Genomic DNA, 9169 nt, shown 5'->3' with positions numbered 1-9169 from the left:
TTGTCCTTTCTAGTGGGAATGTCTCACCTCATAAGGTTCTAGATGGGACTCAGGACTCCACCTAAGGTCCTATACTCTGTAAAGACTTTGCACGAGTCCTATTTCACTGGGCAAGTTGTAGAATCCCCTTTAGGTATTCCAATCAGTTATAGGCTGAAGGCGGGTTTACAAGTTTTCTCTAATCATGTTTCCCAACATTCCTTTCTATCCCACTTAAGTGTCTATTTTATAATAGTAGACAAGGGAAACTAATATTCATAAGGCAGTCAAGGATTTTAGTATTATTTACCCTCTTCAAGCTATACCTAGATCACTATATCTCAGAGCCCTGTTGTTCCAAGGTTGAGTATGCATCGCTATTTACCTCTGTCCCACTAGGCCATGCAAACTTGTCTCAGTGTTCCCCTATCTATCTTGTTCTTTTGCCTCCTCCCCCTTCTTGTATTTCCCTCCCCAACACCCAAACTAAACCCCCCACCCCAACCCCATTGTGGTTACCTTAATAAATTCCATTAGTTCTTTCCTCCATTTAAGATAGTCTATTTTATCCAGTAATCTACCTGAACTTCCCACCACCTCTATCTCTGTTCCTCTGTGTTTACTTTCTTTCATATTGTAATTGTTTTCATCATAGACTGACCTCCCAGATCTTCTGTTCTTACAAATTTATTCTGTTCTTGACTATTCCATGTGTTGATTGAGTTCAGGTTGATGCTGCCATGTACGTCATTCTGTAGTTGTTTGTTCTTGTTGGTTCTCAGTCCACAGAACGTCCTTTAGGATGTTTTTCATAGCAGAGTTGGCTTTGGCAAAATCCCTTAGCTTCTGCTTATCCTGGAATGTTTTGATTACACCATCGTATGTGAATGACAGCTTTGCTGGGTAGAGGATTCTTGGGTGGCAGTTTTTTTCTTCAGGGTTTTATATATGCCTCCCCATTGCCTTCTTGCCTGCTTGGTTTCTGTTGAGAAATCTGAGCTTGATCTGATTTGCTTTCCTTTGTATGTTATATTTCTCTTTTCCCTAGCTGCTTTCAAGATCCTATCCTTATGTTTGATTTTGGAGAGCTTGATTATTATATGTCTTGGTGATTGTCTTTTATGGTCTATCCATCCTGGGGTTCGTTGAGCTTCTTGAATGCTTATCTTTTCACTTTTCATGATGTTAGGAAAATTTTCTTCCAGAAGCTCTTCAACTATCTCCTCCGTGGGCTTGTGTGATTGTTCCTATTCTGGAATGCCAATAATTCTTATGTTATTCCTCGTCATGTTATCCAACATGAGTCTTAGGCTTTCTTCAGATTTTTTTATCCTATTTTGTATTTGTTCGTCTATCTTAGTAGTGTTGAGAGATTTATCTTCTAGCTCACTACTTCTAGCTTCTATCTCTTCAATTCTTCTCCTTTGCCCTTTCAATATATTGTCCATTTCTGATATTTTATTATTAATCGTTTGGACCTCTTTCTGTAAGTTTTGAATTGTTTCCAATGCTGTAGCTATCTTATTTGATTGTTCCTGTAGCACTTTCCTGACTTCTTCCTTATTTTTCTCAACTCCATTGTATAGTGTTTTGATACCTTTTATAATAATTTTTCTGAATTCCTTCTCAGGCATTTCCAAAGCCTGCCCATCTTCCAGTATGGAGTGTAGGTCTATTTCCAGCTCATTTGCCTCAATCACTTTATCTCGTTTCTGGACATGTGCAGATATGGTCATCTGCTTCTGTTTTTGGGCATCTTCAGGGGTTATCTGTGGCCTTAATACTTAGATGGGTGTGTATTTTGGTATTTTTTATGCTTTCTGTTTGCCTCCAGGTAGATGTGATCAGGAAATGGGCTTCCCTTTTCACTCTTCTTCTTGAGAAGTTTCAAGATGCCACTGTTGGTCTTTTTGACATAACTTAGGATTTAATTTTTGGCCTATTTCCTTTTTTGTCTGCTTGTCCCACTGCACAATCCATATTCAGGCCTTTTTTCTAGTTATAAACAGTTTAGGGCCGGCTGTGGCCGTTTGGTTTTAATTGGAAACTGTCTCTTTAAATTTCGAGGACATCTGTGTGCATGCGTAGTATAATCCTCCAAGTGTGGGCTGGGGTGTCCGCTAGTTCAGACACCTCTATAGTCACCAGAGTGGAGGTGCTCAGACAGCAAAGGACAAATGAACAGATACCAAAAGAAAAGAATGTCCACACTTTTATCTCCGCAGTTCTGCCAGGCGTCTGTGGCTGTTCTGATCCCTCCCCTACTTGGTCTCACTCAAGATGGCGGCTCCTGGAGCAGCTGAGCGTTCTGAACTAGAAAGCAATGGATTTCTTGCTTCTGCCAGAAATTACCCCAGCTGTAAGCCTTCCAACCTTCTAAATATTCCTTTATATGTGGTTCAGAGTTCTGAGACCATCCCCTGAGCCTGCTTGGTCCGGTATTCTGTGTTTTTGCTGGTGGAGCTCTTCCCTGCACTTCCACCCGATCCACCATCTTGTTTGTTCTCTCCCCCATGAACTTTTTAAAGCCCCTTTGTATTTGAGTGGATGGAGGCTTCCTGAAGAAGGTGGCATCTGACTTAGGCCCTCAAAGTTGAGTGGGATTGGGAGGGCTTTTCAGGTGGCTGAGCAAAGGTTCCAGGACAGGAAAGCGTCAAGCAGGGTGGGTAGATGGTGAATGGTTTTGTTGAGTAAAGGTGCTGTTCAGGGTGGAGGACAGTGGATCTAAGGTTGGGAAGTTGGGACTAAGGCCATATAAAGAAGCATCTCTGTCAGCCTGAGGGAGAGGAGAGCATGGGGGATGGACTCAAGAGATGGGAGTTTGATGGTGCATGGTGATAAGGATGAGCCCCAGGTCCTGAGTAATCTGGGTAAGAGTGATTAAGGAAATGGGGGCTACCACTGCATACAGAGTTTGTCCAGGGCCTAACCCCAGATGTATCTGGGGCCCCAGAAACAGGTGGGGAAGAAGAGGAGGTGGTGGGAGTTAATGCAGGTTGCCGAAGGTGGTCTTTGATAGAAGTGACAGAATGGTCTTTTAAAATCAGAAACGAGAAAATCTCTTTCCTCTGAAGCCTGAACAGAGAAAGGATGTACAGAGATGCAGTACAGATACAGTGGGCTTTAGTTTGTAGGAAAATAGGACTAAAAGATTATGGCATTTTTTGAAGCCCCCTCATATATTGGGTCTTGGTAGTATGGAACGGGTAGGAGATGATATTGTTGGATGTTAGAAGCTACAGTAGGATATAAGATGAGATGGCTAGAATGGTTGTCTTGGCTGGGTAGAGCTACTTTTGATCACGGACACACCTACCCACATCTGTAGTCTCTTCCCCAGCCCCCATATATACTTGTATAGACAAGTCACATCTTATTCCAGTGTATTTCAAGAAATGACCTGGTTTTATTTGTTGTTCTGGGATATAGTTGTATCAGCTATGGTTATTGCCAGCTCTGATACCTATATGGAAAACAAAAGTAAGTTCACCCATGTGGTGTAGCACAGGAATTCCTTTGCTAGAGGCTGTGCTTGTGTTGGTATTTGTTGTAATAAGTTTTTTTTTTTTTTTTAAATGATTTGAAATCAGTCCTTTTCCACTTGAGCTTCCATTGGGGCTGGACATTTAGACTTGACCTTATTTTATAACCTCCCATCAAGTTGGCTCTGACTCACGGTCCTGTGCTGTGTTAAAGATGGTGGGTGTGTTTGAGCCCATCATTGTGGCTGTTGTGTCAGTCTAGTTAATTGATAGTTTTCCTCATTCTCATTGGCCCTGGTCTTCACCCAATATGAAGTCTTTTTCCAGGCTGACGATGTTTCCTAAGTGTGCGAGTGTGGAAAATTCTAAATTTCTCATAGTGCCCAGGAAACGAGTTTTGTATTGTAGGCACTTGATGGCCCATCTGACCAGAATGCCCCTGAGAACTCCTAGGAGAAGATGAAGGGAATCTGTGCATCACGTGGAAGAATACACACCCATTGGCTGTATGTGAATGCACTGGTCCATGTGGAACATGACTCTTTATGTCTCGTTTCACTCAAGGTTGAAATAAATGCTCAGAAACCATAAAGTAGCTCCTCCCCAAACACATCACAGATCTGTTAGGTCTAGAGGGGGTGGCACAGAGGAGGCATTTGGGGTGGCATGGGAGGGAGGTGGTGCAGGGGCCCATGTGTATGGAGTCTGTAGTGGGAAGCATTGAGTGGGGAGAGCTTCTAGGCTTGGAGCCAGGGCAGGGGGCGATAGGCATGGCTGGTGACCAGTAAACTCTATGATGCCCCTTGTGTTTGCACATCTTCACACAAGTCTTCTTGCACACAGTGAAAAAGAGGAAAAGGCGAGGCCTCTGAGTGTCTGCAGTACTGTGAATTTACTTGATGTGACTTTTCTATACAAAGTCTTGTTGCTGTTTTTAAGTGCTGTCAAGTCAGTTCTGACCCATACTGACCCTGTATAGAGTTTTCAAGGAACAGCTGGTGGGTTTTAATTGCCAACTTTGCTGTCCAAACTGATCTTTTGGTCCAGCGGATTATCCTGCAGCACTACACCAGGAATCCAAAGTCTTCTTAATTCCTGCCACATGATTAGATGGGTCATGCAAATAGGGTATATTGGACTCTAACACCAGTTTAAAGGGAACCATCTCAGAAACAGGAACAGATGATCTCTGGGCCATCAGGAAAGATGATTCCTTCTAGTTTCTGGAGGTTGCCAGTCATCCTTGGCATTCTTTGTCTTATAGCTGCATCACTCCATGCTCTGCCCCTGCTTTCACATGGCTTCTCCCCTTTGTGTCTCTGTCTGTCTCCTCTCTGTGTCTTTGTGTCTATGTCCAAATACCTTTCTTCTTATAAGGACACCAATCATATTGGATTTAGGGCCCACCCTAATCCAGTCTGATCTCATCTTAACCTGATGGTATCTGCAAAGACCCTATTTCCAGTTAAGGTGTGGATTCATCAAGAAAGAAGAGGTTTGAGTAGAGCATGAGATCCCTACCTGGAAAAGTGGAGCAGCATGGAGAAACTGAGTCTATGGGCCGGAGGCTGGCTGTACCGTTTGGGCACTTACAGACTGGTTAAAGGAGCTTTGTAATGCTTGCCTGATGAGGGCAGAGGCCAAGGGCCCACATGTCTGAGGAGCTGAGGATAAGAGTGAGGCGTGCCTACAATACTGCAGAGAAGAAGCTTTTCTGACTGGAGAACTACTGCATCCTGAGTTGTGCTGATCCTTAGTTGTATACAATTCACTTCCTTGTTGTTAGGTGCTGTCAAGTTGGTTCTGTGAAAAGGATATTGTGTAAGGATACAACCCTGGTACATACCTTTCCTGATCTTAAACCATCCAGTATCCTCTTGTCCTGTCCTAACAATTGTCTCTTAGTCTATGGACAGGTTCCTCATGAGCACAATTAAATATCTGGAGAATTCACTCTTCACAATGTTATCCGTAACTAATCATGATTCACACAGTCACAAGCTTTTGCATAGTCAATAAAGCACAAATAAACATCTTTGTGATATTCTCTGCTTTCAGCCAAGATCCATCTAACATCAGCAATAATATTCCTCGATCCACATCCTCTTCTGAATCTGGTTTGAATTTCTTATAGCAGTTCCCTTTTGATGTAGTGTTGTAATCATTTTTAAATCATCTTCAGCAAAATTTTACTTGTATACGATGTTGGCAGATGATTTCTGCCTTCTATTGGGTCATATTTCTTTTGAATGGGCACAAATATGGATCTCTTCCAATCAGTTGGTCAGGTAGCTGTTTTCCAAATTTCTTACCATAGATGAGTGTGCACCTCCAGTGCGGCATCAGTTTGTTGAAAGATTTCAATTTGTGTTCTGTCCGTTCCTGGAGTCTTGGTGTTTGCTAATGCCTTCAGTCCAGCTTGGACTTCTTCCTACAGTTTCATCTGTTCTTAATTATATATAGTATTCTAGAAATGATTGAACATCAGCCATTTCTTTTTGATACATGACTGTATATTCCTTCCATCTTTTGATGCCTTCTGCATCATTCAATATTTTGCCCATAGAATCCTTCAGTATTGATTTTTTTTCTTCAGTTCTTTTATCTTGAAAAATGCTAAGCATGTTCTTTCCTTTTGGTTTTCTAACTCCAGGTCTTTGCACATTCCATTGTAATACTTAGTTTTCTTAAGCTGTCTTTTGACATTTTCTGTTCATTTCTTTTACTTTCTCATTTCTTCAAGTTCCTTCCATCTTATGTTGGAGAGCAAGTTTCAAAATCTTTTCTGACATCCATTTTGGTGCTTTCTTTCCTGTCTTAGTGACCTTTTTTTTTTTTTTTAATGTTTTATTGTGAATTGTGTGATAGTTTACATGGGAGAGCATTCGTTTTACATTCATCCTATCGTATATTGTTTCATTGCTATGGTTACAATCCCCTCCATGCATCATCAACCAACCAAAGGGTATACTCTGCAATCCTGCCCCCAGGTCGTCAGCACACAGCTCCCCTCCCTCTCTGTGTCTAAAGTCCCCAACTGCTCCATCTCTCCACATCATCGTCTCTGCCTCCATCTCAGGCATCACTGCTTCTCTGGGTAGGGTGTTGCTCTCTGCTCTTCTCCCTTGATGGTCCCAGGGACCTCCACTCCTAGACTGAAAAGTTAATCACTCCCCTCCTTGCTACAAAACATCTACCTTTACATTTCCAACCCTCACAAGCAGTGCTGATAGCATTTATTTACTATTGTATCTTAGTGACCTTTTGTATTCTTCATGTATGATGTTCTTTTTTTCTCCCAATTGTCACCAGCTTTCATAGATTTGTATAGTGTCTGCCCAAGCCTGACTGATTCAGGGATGCTGAAGGGCTCCACGTTCTGGAGTTTCACCTGACCAGTTCTCTTGAATGAGTTTGTGTTTCTCTCTATAAAGGCACAGCCTTTATAGCGGGACTCTAAATGGCTTTATTGTTTGTGCAACTCATTAGCAGAGACCCACTGCAGGGAACCTCTGGATATGCAGCCAGTCCAGTGGGTAAAACGTGGAGGTTCCCCCAACCTAGCCTGGGTCAACAAGAGCAGACAGACTTGATATTTAAGAGTGATACTTAAATTTTTTTGAGGGGAGGTATCTTTTTGAAAATATATTCAAGTTATAAACCTTGTCCTACCTAAAAAAAAAAAAAAAAAAAAATCACATGCACCCCAATTTTTACACGCCTCTTCGGGGGGTTCACAAGTTAAAACAATCAATAAAGCACTCACACCCTAGTGCTCTGTACTTGCCACCATCTTCAGTGGAGAGAAAGCCCAGCTACCCCAGTCACTAGTTTCTTTCTTCCTCTCTCCAATATCAGTCTCTGTTTAGCCAGAATTCACTGAAAAAGAGCTTTAGGAGGAAATGCTTGTGGGATTTACTTCACAGATCCCTCCATTCTTAGGGTGGGCAGCCCTTCCTCTTCTGTTCTGGTGGCCAGAGTAAACATTCCTCCCTCTTTGCTTCTTTTCATTGGATTAGATGGTAATCATGTCTTCTAGGTGCATTCCAACCTTCCAGGGTACAGCCAAATCCCTTCAGAATCTCTTCAGAGGCATCTGCATTCTTCCACAATCATGTCTTTATGGTGGCCTAGAAGGGCTCTGCCATTTTTCACATAAAGCATGCTAAATGGCTTGGTCTTCATGGGGACACAGCAAGCAGAAAGGACTTGGTGGGGCTGCTAATGTTTCAGCAGACTCTGGATGTATGTGTGGTCGGATGGAACTCATCCCCCACAGGGTTGGAATACTCTGTCCTCGCAGTGATAAGCATTGTACTGCATGGGGTAGATGATCCAGCAGCTTCATTCAATCTGGTTGAAGTCCTCTTGGAACTTGACCATCCGACACAGTTGGTGTCTGTTCGGCAAGTGATTTCGCCGGTGCCGTCTGCCTCTCTCCTGGGACAGCTCTGCTTCCTGGGCCTGCCAGGAGCTCTCAACCTCCCACAGCAGCATGGAGCTGCCAAACCGCCTCTGCTCCTGGGAGAGGTTGGAGTAGAGCATGAGGAGCACATCAGTAGTGGGTGGTTTGGGGAGTCACTGCCGACACTCTCCAGCCTGCCTGGCCATCTGTTCCTCCAGCTTTGTGGGGTGCTTCAGGCACTAAGGGAATAGCCTGGTTACCTCCAAGACCAGGCCGCCTGGGGAGAAGGTGACTTGAGGTGGAGTGACAGTAAACAGGTCCACCTTAAGATGCTCCTGGTAGCTGACTAGGTTCTGCTCTGTGTCCTGCTTTGGTTGGTGGAAAATCCTGAAGACAAGTGGGGCTTTGGAGAGAAGGTTTGCAGGGCTAGAAAGTTGCAGTCGGAACTCAGCCCACGCCAGATCCTCTTCTTGGAACAGGAAGGAGAAATCAAAAGCAAAGGTCGAGTAACCATGGAGAGCTAGAGCTGAGAGCGAATGTCCAGCTGAGATGAAGTGAGGGGAGATACACAAGAACGCCCAAAGTTGCACATAGTACCCATTTGATTTAGCTTCAGTGTTTTGATCATCAGAACTCGACTAGAAGAAGATAAAAAAAAAAAAATTGATAAAGGAGTCAAGTGTAAATTGCTACAATTTGATGAACTTGACCTATACTTAAGGATGTTGTTGTTGTTGTTGTCAGGTGCCATTGAGTCGGAACCCCATGTACAGCAGAACAAAACAATGTCCGATCCTGGGCCAATCTCACTACCGCTGCCACACTTGACGCCATCAATGCTGCCACCTGGCCAATCCATCTCGTTTGGGGTCTTCCTCTTTTTCTTCAACCCTCCATATTACCAAACATGATATCCTTCTCCAGCGACTATTCCCTCCTGACAATATGTTCAAAGTGTGAGAGACGAAGTTTAGCCATCTTGGCCTCAAAGGAGCACTCTGGCTGCACTTCTTCCAGAACAGATCTATTGGTTCTTTTGGCAGCCCATGACACTTTTAGTATTCTCTTCCAACACCACAACTCATAGGCATCAATTCTTGTACAGTCTTCCTTATTCACTGTCCAGTTTTCACATCCATAAAAGGTTGTTGAAAAGACCATGGCTTGGGTCAGGTGCACCTTAGTCCTCAAGCTGACATCTCTGCTCTTCAACACTTTAAGAAATTCCTGTGCAGCAGATTTGCCCAATGCAAAACATCGTCTGATCTCTTGACTGCTGCTTCCGTGAGTGTTGATAGTTGAT

At 43.3% G+C, this 9169-nt stretch overlaps 1 protein-coding gene and 1 pseudogene across 1 annotated transcript in view; one reads left to right on the top strand and one right to left on the bottom strand.

The window, feature by feature from the left end:
- Positions 1-9169, top strand: part of ADCK1 (aarF domain containing kinase 1) — a 272060-nt gene that overhangs the window by 121065 nt on the left and 141826 nt on the right. The window lies entirely within an intron of this gene.
- Positions 7548-9169, bottom strand: part of LOC102827277 — a 4003-nt pseudogene continuing 2381 nt past the window's right edge.

Source organism: Chrysochloris asiatica, unplaced genomic scaffold (genome assembly GCF_000296735.1).
Source record: "Chrysochloris asiatica unplaced genomic scaffold, ChrAsi1.0 scaffold00070, whole genome shotgun sequence".
Lineage (NCBI taxonomy): Eukaryota > Metazoa > Chordata > Mammalia > Afrosoricida > Chrysochloridae > Chrysochloris > Chrysochloris asiatica.
This window is presented reverse-complemented; position numbering and strand designations above follow the sequence as displayed.